The 16,647-nt window shown below is 40.7% G+C and overlaps 8 non-coding genes across 8 annotated transcripts; all 8 read left to right on the top strand.

Annotated features, from left to right (window-relative positions):
• The first annotated feature begins 14,108 nt into the window (after positions 1–14,108).
• On the top strand, positions 14,109–14,181 carry trnar-ccu (transfer RNA arginine (anticodon CCU)). The gene has a single exon. It is a non-coding gene; the product is annotated as a tRNA-Arg (tRNA).
• An 84-nt stretch (positions 14,182–14,265) lies between these two features.
• Positions 14,266–14,338, top strand: trnar-ccu (transfer RNA arginine (anticodon CCU)). The gene has a single exon. It is a non-coding gene; the product is annotated as a tRNA-Arg (tRNA).
• Positions 14,339–15,065: 727 nt separating this feature from the next.
• Positions 15,066–15,138, top strand: trnar-ccu (transfer RNA arginine (anticodon CCU)). Its single transcript has one exon. It is a non-coding gene; the product is annotated as a tRNA-Arg (tRNA).
• Positions 15,139–15,395: 257 nt separating this feature from the next.
• On the top strand, positions 15,396–15,468 carry trnar-ccu (transfer RNA arginine (anticodon CCU)). Its single transcript has one exon. It is a non-coding gene; the product is annotated as a tRNA-Arg (tRNA).
• Positions 15,469–15,718: 250 nt separating this feature from the next.
• On the top strand, positions 15,719–15,791 carry trnar-ccu (transfer RNA arginine (anticodon CCU)). Its single transcript has one exon. It is a non-coding gene; the product is annotated as a tRNA-Arg (tRNA).
• A 256-nt stretch (positions 15,792–16,047) lies between these two features.
• On the top strand, positions 16,048–16,120 carry trnar-ccu (transfer RNA arginine (anticodon CCU)). Its single transcript has one exon. It is a non-coding gene; the product is annotated as a tRNA-Arg (tRNA).
• An 83-nt stretch (positions 16,121–16,203) lies between these two features.
• On the top strand, positions 16,204–16,276 carry trnar-ccu (transfer RNA arginine (anticodon CCU)). Its single transcript has one exon. It is a non-coding gene; the product is annotated as a tRNA-Arg (tRNA).
• Positions 16,277–16,532: 256 nt separating this feature from the next.
• trnar-ccu (transfer RNA arginine (anticodon CCU)) lies at positions 16,533–16,605 on the top strand. The gene has a single exon. It is a non-coding gene; the product is annotated as a tRNA-Arg (tRNA).
• Positions 16,606–16,647: the final 42 nt, after the last annotated feature.

Raw genomic sequence — 16,647 nt, forward strand, 5'->3', positions numbered from 1 at the left:
ATTGCCCAATCAGCCTGCATTCCGTCACAGACTTGACATGGTTCGTCAAAGCCCTAATTAATGACGCAGGGTTAAAAAAAATAAATAAATAAATAACTCATTCACTGAAAGAGATGTCCAAAAATGTGTCCACTCCAGTCCCAGTTTTTGTCATTGTCACTCAAATTCCAGGACCCACAGAATATTGAGTTTTAGGACAACATAAACATTCAATACAGCGTTAGAAACCTTAGACTCTCTTCTTTCATCAGAAAAAAAGAGTTAATTCCTAAATTATACGAGCCTGGTGTTATATGAGATTGAAATGAGAGCGGCTGTCCAAAATACAATTCAATGTATACATATTGGTTTGACCTGCATCTTCAAAATTCTCAATTGCTGTTTTTTAATCGTAATCGTAATTACTGTGCATACCGCCCACCCAGACAGCGCTTTAACAACAGCGGAAGCTGGTACAAAGCTGGTACAAAGCGCAAAAAAGGGGAATAGTGTACCCTTGTGGAAAGGAACAAACATTGTCGGAGGGCATGGCTAGTGCTTTAGCGGCACCCTATCAAGAAAAAACAAACCTGAACAAATTCGGTAATGGCGCTCTGTCATATTTTCAAGTCCCGAATAAATTTGTGAATGGCAGTGAATGAGTTAATAATCCCAAAAAGTACTCATTCATTTACTTCCATTTTGTGATTCGTTTAAGTCATATTATAGGTCTTTTTTCTGATGGAACTGCTATGAGCTCTTATTGCCGAAAGCAAAATAACTGACGTGATCAATCTCAAGTGAAAGGGCAAAAGCCGGAGTTGCTTGAGGGCGATACGATCTTGGCGACCAGCAAATGAGCAGCGGAGGCGTCACATTAGAGCCTGTTCATTAAAAAGCAATATGTGGAAGTCCCATCCGCCATTTCCTGAAGATACCCATCAGGTCCTGCGGATCCAAAGACGACTGCAAACCCCGAGCGCTACTAATCACCGCGCTCAATCGCAAAGCACACATTGGATCATGTGGAGGGTTCGCAAAACCAATCCGCTAAGCGCTTGTTGAATCAGGTGTTTGGTCAGTTGTACCACTTTCAGCAACATTTTCATTGTTCCTTTTTTTTGTTTAGGATTTCAACATATCGACTTTGAAATCAGAATTCACCCTTTCATGCAACCTGTAACCTGATAACATGATAAACAGTCCACTGTAGTGACTGCTATCCCTGAGGGAGTTAGGCTTTCATGTCAAGGATTCAGACCTGGGATATGCGTTTTAAGCCAAACTTACCTAAGTTAGGGTTTCAAATCAAGGTTTCAGGCATGGGTTACGATTTAAAAGTCGTTTTCAAGATTGGGTTAGCTTGTTTAAGCCAATGTGCAGGTTTCATCACAGCATTCAAATTTCCAGTACCAAAAGTTCACATTGTGGTTTCTAAGTACGGTTTTGAGCCCTAGATATGATCTCAAATTAGGGTGCCAAGCCTGAGTTTCAGAGGGATTCAAGGCAGACCACCCTCCTTCCCTCCTAATAATAAACTCCCTGAAGGCCGTATGAGCTGAGATACAGCGCGAGAGACGAGGCTGTGGCGGATATTGCCTTCGCTCTGTAGACAGACGAGCCACTAATGACAAACGAATCGTTGAAGTGGGTGGAAGAAAAAAAAAAACATTTAACGCCGCAGACATTCCCGCTTTTCCTGGACGCGTTACAAGGACGGCCTTGAGCCAGCCCGACCCAAGACTTCTAGGAATGTCAGAATCCGCTGCACTTTCGGGACGGCGGGCTTCTCGAAAGCAAAATTTTGCAGTTAATGAGAGGATTTCGCAGCCGCTGTGACTCTGTCGTGAGTTTCTGGCCCATGTCTATAGATTCAAACCACAGTCCAGACTGTAGATTCACAATGCTTAGCATGACCGATGTGATTTATAGATACTGTAACGACTGAATGGTTGGGGTTCATTCATATGACACCTGAACAATGCTGGAATCTTCCATTTCCTTTCCAGCTACAAGCTAACGACGGTGAGACGAACCCCGAGGCAATCTGTCCTTGTCACTCGCATCGTAAACTCAACATGGTTCAGCCGTTAGCGAGCCACGAACCTCCAAGCGCCGTATTCACAACACCCCGACGTCGTAAGCGGTGAGCCGCTAAAATATGTAATGAAGAACATTTGTTATTGTCAGTGTCTCCCTATGAAATTGTCATCTGTATTTTTTCATATAACACAGGTACACTCACACTCCTCAGAGGTCCTCGTCAACAATTGCTTTATACAGTTTGTTTTAAAAAATGCATCAAGGGCCACGTTAGCGAAAAACTAGCTAGTGAATTGCGATAGTGAACTAGCGAACAGCCCCTAGCCGCTGCAGGGGAAGCTTCTTTTGGGATTGCCTCCAGAGAAAGCAGTGGGCTTAACTTCTCAAGATGATCCAGACAAAGCTTTTGATCGCTCTGGCAATGGTGGACATGATCGATGGATCATCTCATCCATGAAGCAGCAAAGATTGAATATTTTGTACTCACAAGGAGAATCCAATGTTGCTATGACAACAAGAAGGCCCCAATCTGTGAGTTCCACTACTAAAATACACACTGATGGAAAGTGAAGACTTCAAGCTTATGTCCCTCTATCTGCCTTACCACATCAACCTGGAACATTACTTATGAATTCATTCAGGATAAAAAAGAGGACCAAAAAGGCCATCAATTACTGGAAATAACCCCACACCTCTCCAACCTCCTTGCCTCCATCTCATTTGGATGTACAGATAGCAGAAATGGGGGCCAGAGTTTGACACCACTCATTTACAACTGCGAGGCTGGAATACATTACCTTGCCAGAACATCATCATAATGGAGGAGCATCCTTCTCTTTCTCACATACGCACACAAGCAGCACCGTAATAAAGCTTATCAGCGGGTGACAGTACATCTGACTGGGCCGAGCCAAGTATCCAGCGGCTCTGCTTAACAGCACATAAATATGCATTTGTCCCTATGCCGGCCGGCCGACGTTTTTATAAGGCAAAGCTGACGGCTCGGCACACAAACACCTGCTTGTTCACAAAACACACATGCTTGCTGTGAGGAATGTGATGTTTTTTTTTGTAAATAAATAAATATAACATCTATTTAAACTGCTTAGCTGTCATTACGCAGTACTCGAAATTGTCTAAGTGTGTGCGTGTGCGTGCGTGTGTGTGTGTGTGTGTGTGTGTGTGTGTGTGTGTGTGTGTGTGTGTGTGTGTGTGTGTGTGTGTGTGTGTGTGTGTGTGTGTGTGTGTGTGTGTGTGTGTGTGTGTGTGTGTGTGTGTGTGTGTGTGTGTGTGTGTTTCTCGCTTCCCGCAAATGTGAAACGATTCTGTAATTTTTCCCTGGAGTTCTTATCTTCACAGTGGCAGTCTAACCACAATTATGTCTGGTTTGCGTTTAAGTTTATCGGCAAAAAGTGTTTTCAAGAAGGAAATGTTCCAAGATGAAGGTTGTATTGTATTTATGTTTTGGAAAAAGTGCTGAATATCACTCTCAACAACAACATCAGTGATAACTTTTCTATTCGTGCAATATATTTGCGTGTGTATATTTGCGTATTAGAATAGTTTTATTTTTAAAATCTTAGTACAAAGTGCAATGTTGAAGTTGTACTTTTTTTCATATGTATTTGTTTATTTTAGCATGTATTTATTTTATATATTTATTTATACATTTAGTTGTTTGTTTGTTTATTTTTTATTGTTTATTTATTTATTTATTTATTTATTTATTTATTTATACGTTTATTTATACATTCATATTTATTTATTTATTTATTTATACATTTATTCATGTATTTTTTATACATGTATTTATTTATGCATGTATTTAATTATTTATACATTACATTTATTTCATTATTTATAAATTAATTAATTACTTCATTTATTTATTTATCATTTATTTATTTATGTAATGACAATAACATCACAATTTTGGGGGGTTTAAAAAAGGTAAAACATTGCTGATGGAAAAAAATAAGTGTCCATTCTGAAATGCTGCTGCTGCTGCTTTTTTAAATGTATTTTTAAATATTTAAACCCCTCAGCTGTCATTACATACCCCACTAAATTCTCAGATGATCCATGCGTGCTTTTCTGTGCGTGCGTGCACGCGGGCCATGCACCCCCTTCCTCCAAAAGTAAAACATTTCACTAATTTTTTCCAGACGTTAACTCTCATCTCCACTTTTGCGAGTTATTCAGATGTGTTGACGTACACGTCGTAAGCTTGTTTTGTGTTAACCACCGCACCCTCAAAGTCCTCATTGTGTCCACATGGCAGCCGCGTGATGTCACGCCGGTTGGACCCCTATGAGAAATGATGGGAGTTCTGTCTGGGTGGGCGGTATGCACAGTAATGACGATTAAAAAACAGGAATTGAGAATTTTGAAGATGCAGGTCAAAAAGTAAATCTTTGACTTTAATTTTGTTTATGTTTTTTGGTTCAGCATGCACCAATTGTGTTTCTAAAGTTATGTCTTGTGTCTCTGCTTCTTAGCCATTACTCCTTTGGAAAATATCTTTATAACATGGTAGTAAAAGTAGCCCAAAAAGTCATCAAGTTGGTCAGCACTGACATTTTTTTCCCTTTGACATCAAGTTCTTTATAGCCTACATGTTTCTAAAAGCTTATGCCTTAAACATGTCCCTAAACTACCCCCCCCCCCCCCAAAAAAAAAAAAGTCTTACCGAGACGAAGCGGGGGAGTTGTAGAGGTAATCAAGGACTGCTTAGGGGGACGGAAAAAAAAGTGTGTTTTTGCAGCGTGACGCAATGACACCGCGCATTATGCCTGATTGACAAAGTGGATGGGAGTCCGTGGCATGTGAAAACAAAGTGGCACAGTTTGGATTGCACGCCATATGAGAAATGTATAAGCGATTTAAGAGGATGCCCCCGACCTTGTGTTTTTATTTCCAATAGCATGCAACATGATTTCAGAGTGGCCAGAGTTTTTCGAAATACACATACTGAAGTCACAGAATTGTGTATTTTGAAGAAAGGACTGATGCCACGTGTTATTTGTCATTTGTTTAACAAAAGTATATGTGATTCATTTAAATTCACAACATCAAAAAAAACCTACAAAAACAACAAACGATTAATCTGTCTCGGTTATATTCTGCAAAGTGAGCACACATGCTATTTGTTCGCAACACAAAAATGGGAACATTCTAGTGGTCTAGGAGCCAGAAAACAATTATACTGATTGTATTTTATTTATTTATTTTCAACTCTTCATCTTAACCATGATCAAACTGTGAATCCTGGTATTTAATCTCGCCGCATATATATATTTATTTATTTATTTATTTATTTATTTATTCGTGTATTTAATTATTTATTTTTACACACTCCATCTTAACCATGGCCGGTGTACAAATAATTGCCTTTATTTATTTATTTATTTATTTATTTATTATTTTTAGCACTCCATCTTGACCATGATTGAAGTACGAAGTGTTATTTATTTATTTATTTATTTTTTTCTGTGCATTCCAGAGGATGACGTCACTTCATCCGAACACAAGTGAGTCTCACGAGCGTAGCACCAGCTCGTCATACCATCATGGGGCTTTAAAACACTATCAAGCTCAACGTATATCTTGCCAGGTGACACACAGTCTGGTGATAAGCCCGAAGTCAGACGGCACCAATCCCTTGTCTGGTCAATGGCCTCGAATGCCACATCGTCATATAAACGCACGTAGCCTACACACGCACACGTACTGTACACACTTACCTCAGCTGTCCATCTTTACAGCCGACTAAGAATCTCGCCTTTGAGGACCTGGCGGACATTTTTGTCATTATTCACAACTTATTTTGATGCTGAAGCAAACCCTATTTTTACCTACCAGGATCTTCTTCTTCTACTGTTTGCATAATTAATTTTGACGCAGGCAGGCAGAGCACAAATATTTAGAAATCTGTACATTACCACCTTGGTCGGTTACTGTCCCCAGTTCTTAGCCATGTGTTTAGTGCAAGTTCTATATAAAATGGCTTCATCACACAGTGCTATGTTTAGTATAACTTAGTTTGAAGGACTCTTGGTTCTTCCAAGTGTTTGTTACAGTAATATAAAATAAATTGTGGCTTGATGAGACATGAAATGACACTGTGTGGCTGTCCTGCATGCCGAGTGGTGCCTCGTCTTTGTGTTTCTGCATAGTCTGCTGAGCAGTCTTGCGGGAACCGTAATGGTCGGAACACTGATGATGCCCCTCCTCGTTCTTGCAAGCCGACTCTAAACTGCTCTCCAGGGCCTTATGAGGGGAATGAAAATCCTAATAAGAGTCTTCTCCATCCCAAAAGTTTCATCTCAAGCGTAATCCCGCCGTGCAAGTGCAGGATTTGCATGGCTAATTTAGAGGCTGTATTAGTTTTAGCTGGGCTTTGTTCTGACACTAAAGGGTGGCCAAGCCACTCCTTCACTGGCACCTCTGAACTCAGGGGCTTATGGGAGCTAAACGAAACAGTTTTTTGGGGGGAGTAAACCACTTTCTCGCACATCATCCCGCCTTAGTGACATCTTGTCTTTCCTACTCTTCCCCTGTATGCTCACTCTTAGCTTTTAGTGTAGCTTACAATTTTTTTTTTATTGCTACGCAAGTGTAGTGCAACCCGCTGTATATATTTGTATTATTGGTTACAGGAAGAAACCTTTATTTTGAACATTCACTACTCCCAATAGAAGTTAGGAGACCTGGACCGTCAGTAACGTTCCACATTGTCATCGTAACAAGGTCTTTATCTGACTGACTTCCTTCCTATCACGTTGGCCTGTCCTGCCTCTCCTCCTTGTCCTCCGCTTTCTCCTGCTTGCTATCTGCTGACCGTCCTTGACTGCGGTTCCCTCCTGCTGTACACAACCCCGGGGAGTCGCACTTTGGAATTCCTCAAACAACGTCGGTTTGATTTTTACAAGACAATTAAAACCGTTGTGTAAATCACGGGGAAGCTGCTTTGACAGCTTGCTTTTTACTTCTTCTTTCGTTGTAAACAGCAGTGATAAATACTTTTAAGTGGCATGCACTCTCTGGCTTGACAATGCTAAACAGACTAGTTAAGGTGTAGCTAATCTGTTTCACTGTCATTTTTTTTTGAAGTAACATCCAACAAGAAAACAAATATCTGGAGTTATTTTCTTGCTCGTCCATCCAGATTAACTAATTTTACATTTTGCATTATCAAGATAATGTGCCAAACCAATGGAAGTAGCCTAGCGCCAAAATAAGATGGCTAGTAGTTAGCTGTTTAATAAAGTTCTCAAGGTCCCGAAAGTCCTGTAAACAGCTCATAAATTTCAGAACAAAGTATTTGAATTAACAAGTTGTTGCGTAATTGCTACCAAACTAAGCTAGCAAACTAGGCTAGCTAACAAACTCACTGAACCAGGAACTGCACAATGGAATGTCCATTATTTTGCATTTGTAAGGGTTATTTGAATTTATCTGTCAAAGATAAATACTCCAAAAAATAGACACATCTGTCATTATCGTGCAGTACAGTGGAGTAAATGAACGGTGAATGAATAAATCTCCCACTGCTACTAGATGTCTGTTAAAACTGTCACTTGAACGGAAGCGTTTGATTCATCAGGGAAGAAAAATCAATAGTGGAAATATTGGGCGGTGTCACGGCATACCATTAATCTGCGGCGAGATTAAAATGTCAAACAGCTGCGGCTGTTCTTCACATTGCTCTACGCGCCGGACAGTAATTGCATCGGGTTATCAATCAAGATGTGTGCCCCGTTGTCATTTGTCTATCGTAACACAATATAAAGTTATTGCATGTAGGTGTTAATGTCGTATCATAACATTGTTGCACTCGGAGGAATAATTTCGAGTGTTTAACAGAGCTCTGTGGCACCTACGAAGTGGCCGCTCGGCGAGCACCAACGTCAATACTTTCGTACAACTTTCTAAGCCGCCACTTTTTTTTAAAGCTAATCCATGTTTGGTTAGCGCGTGGCACTTTAAATTCTTTGTGAGTCAAAACGTGGGATTAGCGGCGGTGTAAATCTCGGAAGGATTACAAAGTTTACTTTAGATTTAGCAATGAGTGATGCTGGTCATTGAACAGAGACTTTATTGACGCTAATCAGGTTGTGGTTTTATTTGTATTAGCGTGTATGAGTTACATGTTAAGATGCTTGGCTCGAGTTTTGCCCAATCATGGTAACTAGAGAACTGAGCTACATTTTTCGCCATAATGCTAAATAATTAACGTTCTAACAAACACTGAATACCAATACAACTCTGCCGTATCTTGTCAATCACCTTCATTTTGTTTGTCCTTTTTGTTTTCCTGGCGAGAAGGGCATATCGGGGAGAAGGGAAGCTAAAACTGCTACTATCATTTACCTTGAGCACAGGACAGATAATCCATAAATCATATCCTCTAACACATTAATACGGGATGCGTCTGGGCAAGGACAATTTACTCATCTTGTTTGGCGTTACTAGAAATATGACCGACACTTGTGTGTCGTCGTATGCAAACGTAACAGGGCGCCCATCTCCACCGCGTTAACTTTTATTAGCGTAGAATTGCGGAGAGGCGGGGGAAGAGGTCTGCCATTAATAAAGGTAAGTGGTGGATTCTCATCAGACTGACCCATGGCGCCAGTTTGGAAGAAGAAGACAAAGTAGAGGCGCTGTAATAAGGTCATCAAATGGCTGTGCAGCTGCTCTGCGTCTTGCAGCTGCCGCTGCGTGAAATGTTTAGAAGCGACAATATTTGTCTCCGACAGGACATCCCATTTTAGACAACCGCATGAGTGTTGCTTACCGTACTGGTTTGTTTATGTGTAGCGAACTAGCGGTAAGCATATCTAATGCATAGTTTCAAGGTTCCCGGTTCAAATCATCATGACCCCCCCACTCCGGTGCTTGTAGCCGTGATATTATGAGCAAACGATGTGATCATCACTGCCAATCAGTCAATGGGAGCTAGCGCTAGCTTTAACTTATGTTTGTACTTCTCTTTCACTGACACCCTCGAAGAAGACACAGTTTATCACTCCCACCGCCGTCTGTTTACCGAGGCAGCCTGCACACTTTCCTCCCTTTTTTTCCTCTCCTTTCTGTGCTTTCCCACCAGAGCATGTGGCCAATTAAGGGCTTAAGATTGATTGAGAAATGTAAAGGAGTGGAACACATCCCAGAAAAGAATCAGTCAAGGTTAGGATGGTTTCAGGGACAGATAAGGGAAAAAAATATTCAGATGTGAAGTGCAATTACTCGGCCATTTTAGATGGAGAGTCTGAAAAAAAGCATGCATCTGACATGTGTTAATGTCATGGGTTGGTTTTCCTTGAGTACATGAACTCTTGGGATGAATCCTGCTTGTAGGTCTGCAGGAATTCATCAAAAAATATGATCCGGTGTTTATGTGATTCACCATCAACATTATATTCTTCAACTAATACCACTCAGGCAATTACTAGTCCATGTTTCCATGTTTTGATAGAGCACGACTTGTGAACATCACCGTGTTGGGTAGCACAGTATGTGAGCCTTTTGGATTAAATAAGTGGTTAAGCCTCTTTTAGCAGCAATAACTATAGTTGCAAAGCAAGTTAAAATGTTTTTTTTCCATCAATCCTCTTCACGAAACCGTTTCAGTTGACTAATATTGTAGAAACTAGGCTGTTGTTCCTCAAACGAGATGCTAACATGTTGACATAATGTGAATGGCACAGCATCTCGATATGGTCGCTGTCAGGGCTGGGACTGGCCTACACCACCATGTGTATGTTTTATGCATTTAATGTAATATCGAGCTATCTATCTTTTTGTCCGTCTGTCTGTCTGACGGTCTGTCGGTCTTTCGACCGACCTGCCGAGCTAGCTACCTAGCTATTTATATATTTTTACTTCTGCCCTGTGGTTCGCTCCGTTGTGGCCTCTATTGATGCTAGTCGTGTAGGAGCAAAGCAGCCCTAAGACAAGATTCCATTGCTGTGCATGTAAACACTAAATCAAGTAAACTAAGTTTGTGATTTTTTTTTTTGTCACTAAAGCTATTTCTCATTATTTTATATGCCGAACTGACTTTGTCATCTGTGCATAAAGCTTCTCCAACACAAAATATAGCTGTTTTTACTAGGCTGCTGTTGCTTAAACGATACGCTAGCATGTTGACATAATCCAATTAAGTCTCATCGAAGATGATCGTGATGGAGAAATCGCGTGCCGTCCGCTGCTGACGCACTTGTTTCCTTTTAATGATCGCGGCGGGAACACACACCGCTGCGCTTTTATCTCTGCGCGCGATAAAATTCCAATAAAAGCGATGGGCGGTGGGCAGTTAGCGCACATGTGGACGGCTTCTCCACAAATGAATTAAACATGAGGAAAAGCAGACGAGGTTATTCATGAGGCGTGTGAGATGACGCTAAACGCTGGTCAGCGGGATCAATATCTACAGCAAATGCCGCGGATGTGAAGGCGATTTTTGCCGTATGTCACATTACTCTATTACTCATTTCAGTGTTTCTGAGACGCCTGAACGTTGCTATTGATATCACTACGGCTGCAAATTTTCATTTGCTTCGAGCATGGATGATTTTGGAGCCAGCCAACGAAAACATATCCCTTTTAATCTGCCAAATGTTCCCTGTCGTTAAGTGTCCATAAAAATATTGATCAGCTCTCATTTTGTTAATGACAAGAATAAAAGTGATGATTCAGCGTTGAAAGAGCGTTGTAAGTACGACTGCGAAATAAGGCCTTGAGGGCATAAAAAAACCTTTAAGATACTGTATATATTTTTAATCAACTTGTTGTCCTTTGCTTCCATGAATAAATGAAAGTTAAAGTATTCAAAAGTTGTTTATCCGTAGTTGCTCGTTATCATTACGCTTTAGTTTTCTTTTAATGTCTCCTTCAGCACACATGTCCTCGACTGACTCCTCGTTTCCTCAAATGATCAAAAAGAGCATCAGATGTGTGCACTAATTTCAACTCTTAACTATCCATTTCCTGCATCCATCACAGCACACATTGGGTTTCATTCTTCCCCCCCAAAGCCACTTATTACTTGTCATTTACATGGCAATCCCAACATTATTCTCTATTGTTCTTTTGGGGGAGTAAATATACACACACTCACGAAATACCTTTTATTGTGAAGTGTTGTGTGGGCAAAAGATGTCAGTGACGTTTTTTTTGCGGATTCCGTCATTTAACATATATTCCAGAGAGACTTATTGGTCTTGACTTATAAATACATTTAAATAATGACAAATCAACATGTAAAATGGTAATTTCATAAGAGGCGTGTTAACATCATGCCCATGTTAAGACAAAGGCAAGTTTTAGGATGAATTTATTTTCATTTTATCTGTACTATTTATGTCTAAGCCTGGGCATAAAACCTGTTTAAAGTAGTTATACCAGAAGAAATGAATAAAGTACCACTGAAGCGCGTGAAAAAGGCTTAATATCAGATGTTTGTGAAAACATTCAGAGCTTTTATTTTGAAGGACGTATCTCCCAGTAATACTTTAAAACTAGAAGACGCCTACTCATATTACTTACATTTGCATGACTTGCACAAGGCCTGTATTGATGCATGTTAACATGCTTGACCTTTCCTTCCTGTTATTTGTTGATATATAGAATTTTGGAAATGAATCCGTAAACCTTACCCCAACACACACACACACACACACACACACACACACACACACACACACACACACACACACACACACACACACACACACACACACACACAACAGGCACTGTATCTACTCTCAAAGTCTCCGGATGCCAAACTCAAATCAGACAGACTCAGTTTCTTGTTTTGACGGGAGTGGCGGCGGTTAAAGCACACCACACGTGTGGGTGACCGTCACAACAACCCTGTAAAGTATCCCGGCGTTCCGGAGCGGACGGAATGTCCATCTTTTTTTTCTCACCCCCTTTCGTCTTCCGCTTTTGTGACTTATGCCGCAAGTGCCAGATGATGACTTTTCCATATGCCACTATGTCTGACACAGTTGTGACCAAATGGAAAATAAAAATAAAAGTAAGGCACTGTTTTAATGTAGTTATAGCATGTAAAGTACCTTTGTTTTGGTGAAACAAAACTGTTATTCTTTTTATATTCATTTGATTATTTATCCCATTCTATGAAATTGCTAAAAGTGTAATCGGCGCTAGTGACTATCACATCACTATAACGTAGTGTATACTTTATGTGGCATTTTTTTTTCTGTGGTGGTATGGTATGACATTATCCTGATAGGAAATATGTCCCTGGGCTCACATAAGGTTAGGAACCAATATACTAGACAGACAGTGTTGCTAAATCACGTACGGATTTGAGTTTTTGTCCAGGCGTGTGGGCGTCGTACGACAATGGATTGCAAGAACGAGGAGAACGTCATCCTGCATTTTAACCCAGAAATGGAAATAAAAAGCCTAAAATAGGTGAGCTTCTAGACGGTTGGTATGGCAGAGCGATCACGATAAAAACGCCTTCATCGTGACGCGACACGAGAACGAGAAGAGGAACTGTACAAAAAAAAAGCCTCTTCAATGAAAACATCACTGAGTACGAATATTTTAAGGTTTTATGATGCGGTTTCCTTGTCGTTCCTAAAGTTTAAAAGTCAATTGGGTTCAATTTAGATGGAGATGCAGATTCCCGGCGATATAAAGTGGATTTATAGCAGGTTGAGAAGTACACAGCCGGATTAGGTTATGGGTTATGATTAGGTCAATGGGACATTATTCGTCCCGTGAAGCCATAAAAGTCGGGCAGAGTGGAGGGAGCGGACTCTTCTCCAGGAATTGTCTCTTAATGTCTGCTTTGGCAATCAATGATTCGCCGGGCTGGGCCCAGGATTTCTTTTGACCTTTTGACGGACACGGCTTGATGAACTTGATCCTTTGCAGATTTTCCCTTGAATCGGTCGCCTCTGGATAAATATTTCATCCGGCCAAATAATTGATCGATTGGGTTCCAGAAAAAAATGACTGTAAATACATTGCCTCCAAGTTTCTGGAGTTCAGGTGGAGGTCACCGTCCATTTTGCAGATGTACTTCTTGAGATGGCAGTCCAGCGTCTTCAACTACAGTTTGTGTTTCTAGCAGGGTTCCAAGGTAAAGACAGAGTTTCATATCAGATTTCTGGTGCAAGACAGAGGTTCAAATGAGGGCTTACCAGCCTGGTTTAGGGTGTCTAAAGTAGTGCACCCCTCTACTGGCATAGCCAAGACCGAATTTACGAGATTGAGGCAAGTGCGACTGAGCGAGGTCTATTTACTCTCACCTGGGTGGAAAGCTACCCCCACTACACTCTGGGGATTTACAAGAGTGGTTGACGGGACTTATTATTCCCGGTGGCTGCCGAGAATTGGATGTGGTCCTTTTGAGCGCTCACACTTTTGTTTATGAAGCAGAAACCCCGGCCACTGCGTGTGAAGTCACAAACCAAAGACCGCAGATAAACATACCTTCTGGCTCATAGCAGTTTTCTGGCCTTCTAGGAGTTCACCCCATAAGGCTCACTCATCTCCCATACTTACGTGTGGGCTAGGTCTGAAGGGGGATTCTCTGTTTGATGGATGAGAAGCTTACCCACGGAGATAGCACTGGTGAACGTCAGGGTCATGAGAATACCTGCGATCCATTGAGAAGTGCTAGGTATCAGCCTCGCAGCAGACAGGGTTTGTTGGCTTCAAAATATCCACGCAGACTGTGTTCACGGGACCCATATTCCCTTCTGTTTGTGCCAGTGGCCAAATGCATGAGGTGTAGTCCATCCATGCCACGAATTGTGGTAAGTCCTATCTGAGTTGTCATCTTTTCTTATTCCTGATTGTTGGTGCCTTGTTAAATACAGCTTATATACAATGGATTCGATTACAATATCTTCGAGGTTTATGTGCCTCAGTGGCCTAATGGATGAGGCATTGGCCTCCTAAACCAGGGATTGTGGGTTCAAGTCCCATCTGAGGTGAGTACCCTGCTCTTTAATACTTGTTGAATATGTTTTTTATATATGTATGTTTTAATAGCCGTTTTAATTTGGATTTTTTTACAAATATTGGCTAGTTATTGTGCCTCAGTGGCCTAATGGATAAGGCACTGGCCTCCTAAGCCAGGGATTGTGGGTTCAAGTCCCATCTGAGGTGTTGAACTCTGCTTTACCTTGTTGCTGAATGTTTAGTAATACCCATTTTAGTTTTGATTCTTTTTAAATATGAGTTAGTTTTTGTGCCCCAGTGGCCTAATGGATAAGGCACTGCCCTCCTAAGCCAGGGATTGTGGGTTCAAGTCCCATCTGGGGTGTTGAACTCTGTTCTTCCTTGTAGCTCAAAGTTTTTTAATATCCATTTTAGTTTTGATTTCTTTAATATATTAATTTTTTTTTGTGCCTCAGTGGCCTAATGGATAAGGCACTGGCCTTCTAAGACAGGGATTGTGGGTTCAAGTCCCATCTGGGGTTTTCGTCTTTTCGATGTTGTTGAATGTTATTAATAGTCAGTTTAGTTTTGATACTTTTTTTAAATATACATTTCATCTTGTGCCCCAGTGGCCTAATGGATAAGGCACTGGCCTCCTACGACAGGAATTGTGGGTGCAAGTCCCATCTGAAGTGTGTACCCTGCACTTTAATACTTGTTGAATATGTTTTTATATATGTATATGTTTTAATAGCTGTTTTAATTTGGATTTTTTTACAAATATTGGCTAGTTCTTGTGCCTCAGTGGCCTAATGGATAAGGCACTGGCCTCCTAAGACAGGGATTGTGTGTTCGAGTCCCATCTGGGGTGTTGGACTTTGCTTTTCCTTGTTGCTGAATGTTTTTTAATAGCCATTTTAGTTTAGATTTTTTTAAATATTGGCGAATTGTTGTGCCACAGTGGCCTAATGGATAAGGCACTGGCCTTCTAAGCCAGGGATTGTGGGTTCAAGTACCATCTGGGGTGTTGAACTTTGCTTTTCCTTGTTGCTGAATGTTTTTAATAGCCATTTTAGTTTTGATTTCTTTAATATATTTTAGTTAATTTTTGTGCCTCAGTGGCCTAATGGATAAGGCACTGGCCTCCTAAGCCAGAGATTGTGGGTTCAAGTCCCATCTGGGGTGTTCGTCTTTTCGATGTTGTTGAATGTTATTAATAGTCAGTTTAGTTTTGATACTTTTTTTAAATATACATTTCATCTTGTGCCCCAGTGGCCTAATGGATAAGGCACTGGCCTCCTACGACAGGAATTGTGGGTGCAAGTCCCATCTGAAGTGTGTACCCTGCACTTTAATACTTGTTGAATATGTTTTTATATATGTATATGTTTTAATAGCCGTTTTAATTTGGATTTTTTTTACAAATATTGGCTAGTTCTTGTGCCTCAGTGGCCTAATGGATAAGGCACTGGCCTCCTAAGCCAGGGATTGTGGGTGCAAGTCCCATCTGAGGTGTGTACCCTGGACTTTGCTTGTTGAATTGTTTTTGAATGTATATTTTTAATAGCCATTTTAGTTTAGATTTTTTTAAATATTGGCGAATTGTTGTGCCACAGTGGCCTAATGGATAAGGCACTGGCCTTCTAAGCCAGGGATTGTGGGTTCAAGTACCATCTGGGGTGTTGAACTTTGCTTTTCCTTGTTGCTGAATGTTTTTAATAGCCATTTTAGTTTTGATTTCTTTAATATATTAATTAATTTTTGTGCCTCAGTGGCCTAATGGATAAGGCACTGGCCTCCTAAGCCAGAGATTGTGGGTTCAAGTCCCATCTGGGGTGTTCGTCTTTTCGATGTTGTTGAATGTTATTAATAGTCAGTTTAGTTTTGATACTTTTTTTAAATATACATTTCATCTTGTGCCCCAGTGGCCTAATGGATAAGGCACTGGCCTCCTACGACAGGAATTGTGGGTGCAAGTCCCATCTGCGGTGTGTACCCTGCACTTTAGTACATGTTGAATATGTTTTTATATATGTATATGTTTTAATAGCTGTTTTAATTTGGATTTTTTTACAAATATTGGCTAGTTCTTGTGCCTCAGTGGCCTAATGGATAAGGCACTGGCCTCCTAAGACAGGGATTGTGGGTTCAAGTCCCATCTGGGGTGTTGGACTTTGCTTTTCCTTGTTGCTGAATGTTTTTAATAGCCATTTTAGTTTTGATTTCTTTAATATATTAGTTATTTTTTGTGCCTCAGTGGCCTAATGGATAAGGCACTGGCCTCCTAAGCCAGGGATTGTGGGTTCAAGTCCCATCTGGGGTGTTCGTCTTTTCGATGTTGTTGAATGTTATTAATAGTCAGTTTAGTTTTGATACTTTTTTTAAATATACATTTCATCTTGTGCCCCAGTGGCCTAATGGATAAGGCACTGGCCTCATACGACAGGAATTGTGGGTGCAAGTCCCATCTGCGGTGTGTACCCTGCACTTTAGTACTTGTTGAATATGTTTTTATATATGTATATGTTTTAATAGCCGTTTTAATTTGGATTTTTTTACAAATATTGGCTAGTTCTTGTGCCTCAGTGGCCTAATGGATAAGGCACTGGCCTCCTAAGACAGGGATTGTGGGTTCAAGTCCCATCTGGGGTGTTGGACTTTGCTTTTCCTTGTTGCTGAATGTTTTTAATAGCC

This window comes from Hippocampus bargibanti, linkage group LG15, assembly GCF_051943395.1.
Source record: "Hippocampus bargibanti isolate YZ-2025 linkage group LG15, ASM5194339v1, whole genome shotgun sequence".
Classification (NCBI taxonomy): domain Eukaryota; kingdom Metazoa; phylum Chordata; class Actinopteri; order Syngnathiformes; family Syngnathidae; genus Hippocampus; species Hippocampus bargibanti.